This window comes from Pseudorasbora parva, chromosome 12 (genome assembly GCF_024679245.1).
Source record: "Pseudorasbora parva isolate DD20220531a chromosome 12, ASM2467924v1, whole genome shotgun sequence".
Taxonomy (NCBI): domain Eukaryota; kingdom Metazoa; phylum Chordata; class Actinopteri; order Cypriniformes; family Gobionidae; genus Pseudorasbora; species Pseudorasbora parva.
In genome coordinates this window covers 24,500,862-24,511,646 of record NC_090183.1, presented here as the reverse complement: position 1 = coordinate 24,511,646, position 10,785 = coordinate 24,500,862, and positions in this window count along the sequence as shown.

Here is a 10,785-nt window from a genome sequence, read left to right as displayed (position 1 = left end):
GGGTCTCAGTGATCCTAAGAAAGGTGAGAAATCAGCCCAGAACTACACAGGAGGAGCTGGTCAATGACCTGAAAAGAGCTGGGACCACATAGCTTCCAAGGTTACTGTTGGTAATACACTAAGACGTCATGGTTTGAAATCACGCATGGCACGAAGGTTCCCCTGCTTAAACCAGCACATGTCCAGGCCCATCTTAAGTTTGCCAATGACCATTTGGATGATCCAGAGAAGTCATGGGAGAAAGTCATGTGGTCAGATGAGACCAAAATAGAACTTTTTGGTCATAATTCCACTAAATGTGTTTGGAGGAAGAAGAATGATGAGTACCATCCCAAGAACGCCATCCCTACTGTAAACCATGGGGGTGGTATCATCATGCTTTGGGGGTGTTTTTCTGCACATGGGACAGTGCGACTGCACTGTATTAAGGAAAGGATGACCGGGGCCAATTATTGCAAGATTTTGGGGAACAACCTCCTTCTCTCAGTTGGAGCATTGAAGATTGTTCGAGGTTCAAATACTTATTTGAAGCTGTATTATACAAATAAATATTTTAAAAATCATATATTGTGATTATTGGATTTTTTTTTTTTTTTTTAGATTATGTCTCTCACAGTGGACATACACCTATGATGACAATTTCAGACCCCTCCATGATTTCCAAGTGGGAGAACTTGCAAAATAGCAGGGTGTTCAAAAATATTGGGAATACTTATTTTCCTCACTGGAATACTTATTTTCCTCACTGTATATACAAATTCTTTAATAATCAAAATATAATTTCCAGTTATCATTTTGCAATAGTATTAATCCGTATGCTAGACTAGCAAGCTGATCTGTAATTCTAATGTTTAAACAGGTATTATTGAATATGTAAAATAATTCGTAAAATAAGACTTTTTATTTTATTTTATTTTTTTAGATTCCGATACTGACACCCAAAGGTACAAGATGTTTTTATTTTATTTTTTTTCGGACTGAATTCATTCCAATTGATGAATCCGAATGTAGTGTTTAAATGGAGTCTAAAGTGATTGGGTTGATGTGCATGTTTATATTTCACAATCTTCGAATCAGAATTAATTTTTTGACATGCGCACACTTCACAAATATGTAGAATTTCCCAAAGTTTGTGCAAAACTTTTCTCCTACATTGGTTCTACATTTGTTTTAAACAGCAGACTTAATATTTATACATTTCTCACAGCATCACATTATTAAACAACTATTTAATAAATAAACTATATTATTCAATTATGGTAGTTATTATTATTATTTGTTAAAATGGCTGTTAAATAGATAAAAACTTTTTTTTGGTTGAACAAATGTTTTATTATAACAAATTTGAAGCCATTTGATTGCTTTGTTTATTAAAATTTCAATAAAATGTTTAATCAACAAATCAATAAAAATTCAATAAATTATTATGAATTAGATTAACAACTTATTTGTATCATTATTTTGTTAAAATGATTAAAAATAATAGTCCTATTACATTTTTATTTTATGATTTAATAAAAAAATATATTATCAAAAACAAATAAATCAAATAAAAAATGTAACAAACTTTTATCCTTTAATTTTTTTTGCAAAGTGCTGCTGCTGCAAAACAAAGATTTACTAAATTAAACCATGGATTAAAATGTATTCTTAAATAATATTTAAATTATGTATTATTAGTAGAAGTATTATTATTATTTTATTTTGACAAGTGCATGTTATTGTCACGTAGATCATGTATTTATATAGCAGTGTTTTGCACTTTTATATTCACAGACCATGTCGTGATTTGATATCGTACAGCTCTACTTTTGATTTATTTATTCATCCATCAGTTTGTGTGTTTAACGTGACATCTGCGTTTTACTGTAACTGGATTCCGGGATTCCCTTTGCACCACAGAAATCATTAGGTCTTAAGTTATAAACATACCTTTAACTGCACAGAGGGATGTGTTCCCAAACATGTTCTGTGTTTCCTCCTTTTGCAATTTTTGCAAATTGGATATCCTCCAGGACAACACCACGTCATTTTTTGTCTCTATATCCAAAGTATTTCTATACTAGTAGCTAATGGTTCACGACAGCATTTCACTGTCATATGGGTCTTGTCCGTCTCTATCTTTTTGTGATTTTTGCACGCTTACACTTTTACTTAGTGGTGGCCCTGGAAGTGCAAAACAACATTACAAAGTGTGAAACACTTTTACGAAGCTCAAGACAAATTTACATTTTGGAGAAAAAAAATGACCTATCATAAAACACAATTACATGGTCAAAACTCTTTTACCAAGGACAAAACAAATTTACATTTAAGAAAACAAATTAACAAGCCGCAAAACACTTTTACCAGTCCCAAAACAAATTTACAATGACCGATTCTTAACGAAAAGGAAATGTACCACACACCAGAAGTGACATGAGGAATGGAATACTGACTGCTGATTGGACAATGTCACTCAAATCATATACAGAAATTATACAGCTGGTGTCAGGAGAAAGTTGTTTCACACTTTGTAATGTTGTTTTGCACTTCCCGGCCACCGTATGATATGGTTTAAAATGTAGAGAAGTACAATACTTCAAACAAAACATACTTAAGTACAAATATAATTACAGATTTTTTTAAATTACACAGAAAAAGTACACAGAAAATCTACTCAATTACAGTAACATGAGTAAATGTAATTTGTTTCTTTGCTCCTCTGTCCTTGAGGACGGTCCTCTGCCGCCTGGCTGTGTTTTGACGAGAGTGGCCAGGCTCGCGCACACTGCAGATCATGTCTCATGTCTGCCAAGGCAGCATGGCGGCAACTCTCGCGGGGATCGCAAATGAAGCGAGTGGATGACTTTGAGATGTTTGAAGCCAGTTCTTAGCTCTCACCCGCTAGCTTCAGTGCTCAAATCCGGGATACGGAAACTTGGTCTGTGATGTTGGATGTTCTGAGCATTGAAATGGTGCTATTGAAATTGGTCACTCGCCAGCCATATCCCTGCAGTATGAAGAGCTTATGGAGGTTGTGACTATAACAACAGCCAAATTAATCATTGATTGCCTGGCCAAGAAGCAGGACGTGCACAGAAGATGCAAGTTAGCATTTCCCACAGTCACAGTCTCCACATCGGGGATTACCATTTTTCCCAGATCTCCACACTGAGGATGTCGACATCCTAGAAAAAGCCATTCTCCTCTTTTATCAAGTCCCATGGTCCATAATTATGCTTCCATTGTGAAGCTTAAGAGAATGACTATGAGATGATGCCGAGGGTTGAAGAGACTTTGGCAGCTTATCTCTCCTCTGACTCTGCTTCCTTGAAATCCTTAATTTTGCAAGGCATATATGGCGCACTATGGCTATTTTGTTAGCATACCAGGCCGACTAACTCCGGTATGTGGATGAGAGCAAAGGATACCGAAGCTATTATTCAAAATACACCTGCTGATTCCTCTAGTAAATGATCTGGCAGCATGGAAATCGATACCAAACATTCGCCAGGACAGGGTGATAATACCTGATAGCCCTCCTAAGGTCTTCCATGGGAGCTTCTAGTCAGAAGGGCCTTCTATCACAGGACAGGGGCACAAAACAGGTTGTGCAAAGATGTTGAAACTTTGGGTTTGGCTCCTGAGGGAGACCAGTTTCTAAATGTAGGTCTCTCAGCTGAGTTAGTAGAGACCATTCTCAATTCTAGATTTTCCTACACAAGGAAACTGTGTACATTAAAGTGGAGAGTCTTAACTTTATGATGTGGAGAATCAGTTAGACCTATAGTTAACTGCCAAGTGGTTTCAGTGCTGGGGTTCCTTCAAGTTTCTCTGCCACTCTTTCCGCATCCACATTTAGGGTCTAATGTGGTGGCCGTAGTTGCCTTCCATGTTCCGTTAAGTAGGGGACCGCTGGGGTAGCACCTAGCACCTTGGTAACTTGTTTCCGCTGTGGCACCTAGAGTCCCAGCTTGCAGTAGCTAACAGTAGCATTGGAAGGGTCGTCCCCTACAGCAGAAAAATCCATCGCTTTAAAGATGATGTTTCTTCTGGCGATCACGTCATTCAAGAAAGTGGGAGATTTCCAGGCCCTGAGTTGCCCCCTCCTGCTTAGAGTTTTCTCTGGGTATGGGGAAAGTTCTTCTCCCCCTGAGGCCGGGCTATGTACCTAATAAGGTATACTAATAATGTGGCCGATTCAACAGTCCTTAAGACCTTTCATTCTCCACATGTGCCGGCAGAAAAAGAGAAGCTACATTTACTCAGCACCGGCAGAGCTCTTGATATTAATATATACGTAAGACTTCTCAATGGAGGAAAAATGTCTCGATGCTGGTATGCTGCTAGAGCTCCCCCAAAGCTGGGATAACCCTGCAACCAAACAGACAATCAGTAGATGAATTTGTGATGTGGTGGCATGGTCCTATACCTGCATACATTTATAAGGTTTTATAGCCTGGGCCTGCCAGTCACACCAGGTTGTCAAGTGCTTTCACCCTGAGTTGTGCCTGTACAGCTTCACACCAGGAGAGGCATTTGGCAATATGGCAAAATGCATATTTTGTACGCCGAAGTGTCATCATTGAATCCCCTCTCAGGCAACCAAAGTTGCATGTGTAACCTGAGAAGTTTTCTGCCACTAGTGACACAACTGTGACGTCTGCTCCCAAATTGTGTATTGCATTTGGCTGTGTTTGCATGAAATCGCCCTCATTCACTATTACCTACATTACTCCACTAATATAGTCCACTTGAAGTAGTCAATGAAAACGAGTGAGTTGCTGCATCCCAATTCAGGGCTGCTGCATTTGCATAGTTTGCTTGCTGTTTAATAATCATTTACAACATAGCAAACTGGCAGCTCCGGTAGAAATTAAAAGATATATCTTGAACTAGCATATATAAAGCTTAATTTAGCAATCTACTCTAATTCATCCCAAAATTGTTCTATCGGTTTGAGGTCAGGACTCAGTGCAGGCCAGTCAATTTCCTCCACACCAAACTCACTCATCCATGCCTTTATGGACCGTTGCGCAGTCACAAAATTCTCATGTCTTGGTTAGCTGAAGCATTGAGTTCCTTTACCTGGATCTAACAGGGCTCTACGCTAACTTTTTTTTATTGAGTAGCACTTTCTAATCCACAAAACGCATTCCAGTTATATTTATCCCATTACAGGACTATATTTGTCCCTTTAAATTAATGTCCAGGGGCATTTTTATGAGAGCAATGTTTTCTAATCATATTAAATATATGCGTCATCTGTCAATTTATTTAATTAAAACAGAAAAGCTGTTTTTAAAATGTTAATATAAACAATAAATTCAGCTAGAACAATTAGACAAAATTGGACTGTTTCCAATCAAATGAGATATGCATCAAAAGATTTGTCTTTGCAATGCAGAAGGGGCACAGAAGCTCTATCAGCTCATGGGTAAATAATGTTGTATGAATGTTTTACATGTAAGTTTTTGAATTTAGAAATGTGCACAAATTAAACTTTAAAAGTTTAATATTTTAAATAAAAAGTCCCCACAAAGTATAAATATGAAATTAAAACCGCCAGTAGGTGGCAGGAAGTCATAGAGACAGAACGTATTTAGGCCACGCCCACACCTTGGGGTAATACAACTCTCCATTGACTTTGTATTGCGTGAAGCGTTGGCCTCTTCTTTTCTTACTCATAAGAAGAAACAGAAAAATGTCTAAAAGCTGATATGTGACAAGGTGTACAGCAAACAAGCTAAAAAACACATAACTAATTTTTAATAAGCTGTGGACCACAAAAAATGAGCGTTTAAGGAGACAAAAGTGGATACAGGCAAGTTGTGAAGCTTCAGCAGGAAGAATGGGTCAATTTTGGGATCCTGACACTTCGTATGTCTCAGTATCCCTAATTGTGCAGTAAACATTTTGTCAAATTTCCAAATGTCAGTTTTGTATATTATATTTCCTGTCTCTAATTACCCCCCACACACACCCCACACCCACCCCCCGCTGATGCAACTCAGTTCTGGTGTGACTTTTAAATAGACTGTGTTGTGGCTGTTACTTGATATCAACTTGTCTATTGGACTTTTATACAAGATCAGTATCACATATGCAATCATGCCAATACTCAAGCAATAGCAAGCCGTAACTTTTGCCGCTCTGGCGCTTCATAAACAGTAGGCTACCGCATGCGTCTTGCAGAAGAACATTGCAGCCGGAGTTACTTCTCTCTGTTTGTGTCTACGGCGAGTCAGGCAGATACTGTGCTAATCCGCAACGGGAATTTAAACACTTATTTTATGTGTGTACCATAGTGATTCAGGATAAGACAGAAAACATGGTTTGGAAAAAAATCTTCATGATACACTCGCTCATTATATACATTTAGTCATTTTTTTAAACAGCATGTGGGATAAAGATTAAACTCAAGAACTCAAGGGCTTTTTAAATGTATTATTAAAAAAATATTTTTTGATGGCATTTTGCCCCAAGCATCAGTTAATTTCTGAGCTTGTTTATGATAATGCAAATGTGGCATTTCCAGTTCATTTTGATTTGGCTGTAAATCATCAATGTGAGGTGTCTGGTAAGTGCGTAAGTTCACCTTGTACAATCATTGTACACACGTTTTTGCCCTTACTCTGCTGACTGAAGGCATGAAAAGCAGTTGATTGCAGTAGGAAACGTAGCCTAATAGTTTCTCAGTGTTAATGCACTTTGGGAGTTGAAGTTTTTATTCCGAATGTACTACACACATCCATTCATGAGAATCAATCGAGTCACTCGTACCTGTGTGTCTAAATATTTTTTCACAGTCGTACACAGTAATTTTCAGGCGTAACTGTGCCCAAAAGGCGTTATGTAGAGCCCTGTGTAAGGCGCCAAGCCCAACCCCTGAAAATAAGCCCCATATCATAATCCACCCTGCACCAAACTTTACACTTCGCACAATGCAGTCAGGCAAGTACCGTTCTCCTGGCAACCGCCAAACCCAGACTTGTCAATCGGATTACCAGACAGAGAAGTGTGATTCGTCACTCCAGAGAACATGTCTCAACTGCTCTCTAGTCCAGTGGGGCGCACTTTGTGTTGCCCTTGGTGAGGTAAGGCTTGGATGTAGCTGCTCATCCATGGAAACCCATTATCATAACTTCAGCCCCCTCTGGAGGCTTCCTAAAGCTTGGTGCTTGAACACATTGTAAAAACAGCAACAATGACAACAATTGTATCATAGCCATCAAGCCCAATAAAGAACTTGTTCATCCCAAGCCTCCATTGCAAGGACGACTTGCAGGACATTTCTCATTAATACATTACTCACTACATTATGAGATGTTGCAACTGTAATTCCTCACCGTCAGCATTTACATGTACATCAACATACTGATGGGTATATTTCTAATTTATTGCAGTGCACATGCATGAACTGTATCAATAACAGTACATACATTAGCCCAGCACTAAAGTGAATGACTGATGTAAAAAAAAAAAAAAATTGTAAAACAAATCTTGCTCCTTCCTTTTTGTCTGGTTATCACCAGACCAACTCAATCTTTTAAGATTGAAAATTGGCCTGGGGAGTCTGCTCTGTATTTTCTGTACAAGAGGTGTGATTACCAGCATAGGTCAAATGACTCTATACAAAATTGGATAGTCCTTTAACCAATCAGACAACAAGAGGCATGATCAGTGGGCATAGTCCAAATGGCTCTGTACGCAAGTGGATAGTCCTTTAACCAATCTGACCAACGATCCATCGTTTCTCTATCCGTCATTGTGCTAAACCTGCCAATAACACGTCAGGTGGATAAGCCGGGTTTGTGATTGGCCCCCGCAAATTTGTCACAGAAGCAGGATAAAAATATGTACAGGTTTCCAGCCTGAGCTGCAGGGCAAAATCAAAAGTTTTTTAAAGGGATAGTTCACTTTGAAATTAAATTTTGATATGTTTTAGATTACCTCATGGGCATCCGAGATGTAGGAGTATTTGTTTCCCCAGTTGTTTCAATTTTGATCATTTTAGGTCAAACCGTTCTTGTCTGTGCCTCACATAATGCAGGTCTATGGTCACCACCTCAAAGAGCATACACAGAGAAGTCCAAATTAAACAATCCCCCATCGTAAGTACACACTGATGGCCTAAGACATGAAACGAGCGGTTTGTGTGAGAAAACGAACAGTATTTATATATCGTTTTTACGTCTTGAACACCACTACGTCCGACTGATCCGAGGGCGCGTGCGTGTTTCCTGTTGTGACATTCGCGCGTTCTGGCTTTAGTCTGCGCAAGCGCGGAAAGCACCGGAAGTGGATCTCTCGCGCGTGTACGTTTCATTGTTTACACAGAAATTTGGGAAGTGTTACGTTTCACTGTGAAGATCTAAACATATTTAGACGTACAGGACATCACAATGAAAGAAGATTTCGATATATTAACAGACAATGTTGAATTTTTTTCACAACCATATTTATTTGAACCAGAATACACTGATCAAGAATGTGATACCACTTCCGGCGCTTTCTGCGCAGACTAAAGCCAGAACGCGTGTGTAACACTTCCCCAGTGTGCAGTCAATGAATCACACAGGGTGGTTGCACATTTAAAGTGGATTTATTCTCTCTGTAAAACAGGAATTAAGAGGTTTTAGTTGCAGCGTAAACCAACACACGTTATCACTCACGAGGAAATCTCACTTTCAAACTCACGCGAGACTCGCGAGAGAACCTCACTCTCAAAACTCACATAAGACTCACGTGCGAGCACAGTATCATATTGTTTTTTTTTAAAACATGCAAATATCCTCATCTCAACATGTAATACTTGTAACAATGTCTCTGTTCTAGTCTCTTTGAACAACATTTGTGTTATTATGAACATTTAAACAACCATTCAAACTCAAATTAATGCATAGCACTATTACGAGAACACATACAAGCTTCACACTGTATGCAAACACTTCAGGAACCTTCACGATAACATCATAAGCATTCATACACAAATCTCACACCAGCCTACCTGTAAAACAGGAATTAAGAGGTTTTAGTTGCAGCGTAAACCAACACACGTTATCACTCACGAGGAAATCTCACTTTCAAACTCACGCGAGACTCGCGAGACGTGCGAGCAGTGTCATAACCCCTCAATGCAACATTACCGCCACCTGCTGGCGTTCTATGAGACTAACATTTTAACACTACAGTAACTAACAAACAATGGTCTTTCAAGACTCATATTACTGAAGTGCAATATTCAATTTATCATTTTATCATTGCGCTACACTCTTCCCTACTAACTTTAAAATGTTTACCAACATTTCAGACTTGACTATCATTAATGAACTATCCTTGTTCCATCAAACTCTTAATAATAGTGATGACTTAGATTTCAAAATACTTGAAATACACTCTACAGTAGGTCAAAATAACCATTGGTTGCATTGTCTATTGTCGCACAATGATATTATATTTCAGCAACAGTAAACACTCATTTCGTTCGTAACACTCTGTTGTAGTAGACTCTTAATTCGGCCAAACACTTCTTTAATCTACTACCCTTCTTTCTCTGTTTACTTTATAGAGTAAGTCAACACATTTTGGTTGCTTATTTTTAGCAACTGAAAAATCTTTTTGCATTTACCATTGTCCAAGTCCTGATTAGGTGTGTGTAAACAGTGTATGCTTAACTGGGTACCTCTAACATTGTCCAGGGCCGCCACAGTCCTTGGATTGCAGACTCTTTACTCACATTGAGTCTATCTATCACTACTTCCACCACAGATGGCTGACCCAACGAGTCATAAGTCAGAATTTTTGGACGGCGGCGTTCTCTCCTCGAATAAGAATTCACAGGTAACGAGTCATCATCCTCACTCCCACTTGATGCTTGTTCTTCTGATACCTCTGTCTGTCCCGCAGGCATTCTAAGATCCTCCTCCCTTTGCTCCTCTAGCACCTCTTCTGCTCTAGCATCCTCCTCCTCAGTCCTCTGTGGCTCGTCTTCCCACTGCTGCTCCACACTTGGGGTGAAAGGTTCTGCTTCAGGATTGAGACTAACAGGATTCCGGCACTGACTCAAGGAAGTAGGAAACTGTAACACCAGCTCACCGTCTTGAAAATCCTCGTTTTCTGACACATCACTCGGAACTCCTTCCAAGCATTTTCTGTCTTTTTTCCTGATTTTTGTCTTTCTCAAAGGCTCTGGTTGTGTTTCTGAGTTCTCCATTGGCAAACTATCACAAGGAAGAAGTAGATTCCGATGTAACACTCTCATTTTTCCTCCTCCTTCAGGTACGACTTCATATACTGGACTCTCATCACTCCTTCTTTTGGCAATCACATACACTCGGTTTTCCCAGTACGATCGGAGCTTACCAGGTCCTCCTCTTTCAGATAGATTCCGAACCAGCACTCGTCCGCCAGGCAGAAGGTCTACTCCATGAATTCTCCTGTCATACCCCTGCTTACTCCTTGAGGTTTCCCTGTCAGCTGTTCTGGAAGCAATCTCATAAGCTTGACGCATCCTCGCCTGCCAGTTCTTCACATACTCCGATTGGGAGACGAGGGGAACGACCATAAAGCAAGTAGAAAGGAGAAAAACCTGTGGCCTCACAGCGGGTACAGTTGTAAGCGTGGACCATTTTCTCCAATGACCTTTTCCAGTTAGTCTTTTCTGTGTCCGCGAGTGTGCGCAACATAGACAGTAATGTTCTGTTGAAGCGCTCTACCTGTCCATTCCCTTGTGGGTGATAGCAGGTCGTATGAGATGCTCGCACCTCACAACACTTCTGCAGCTGGTACATTAACTGGTTC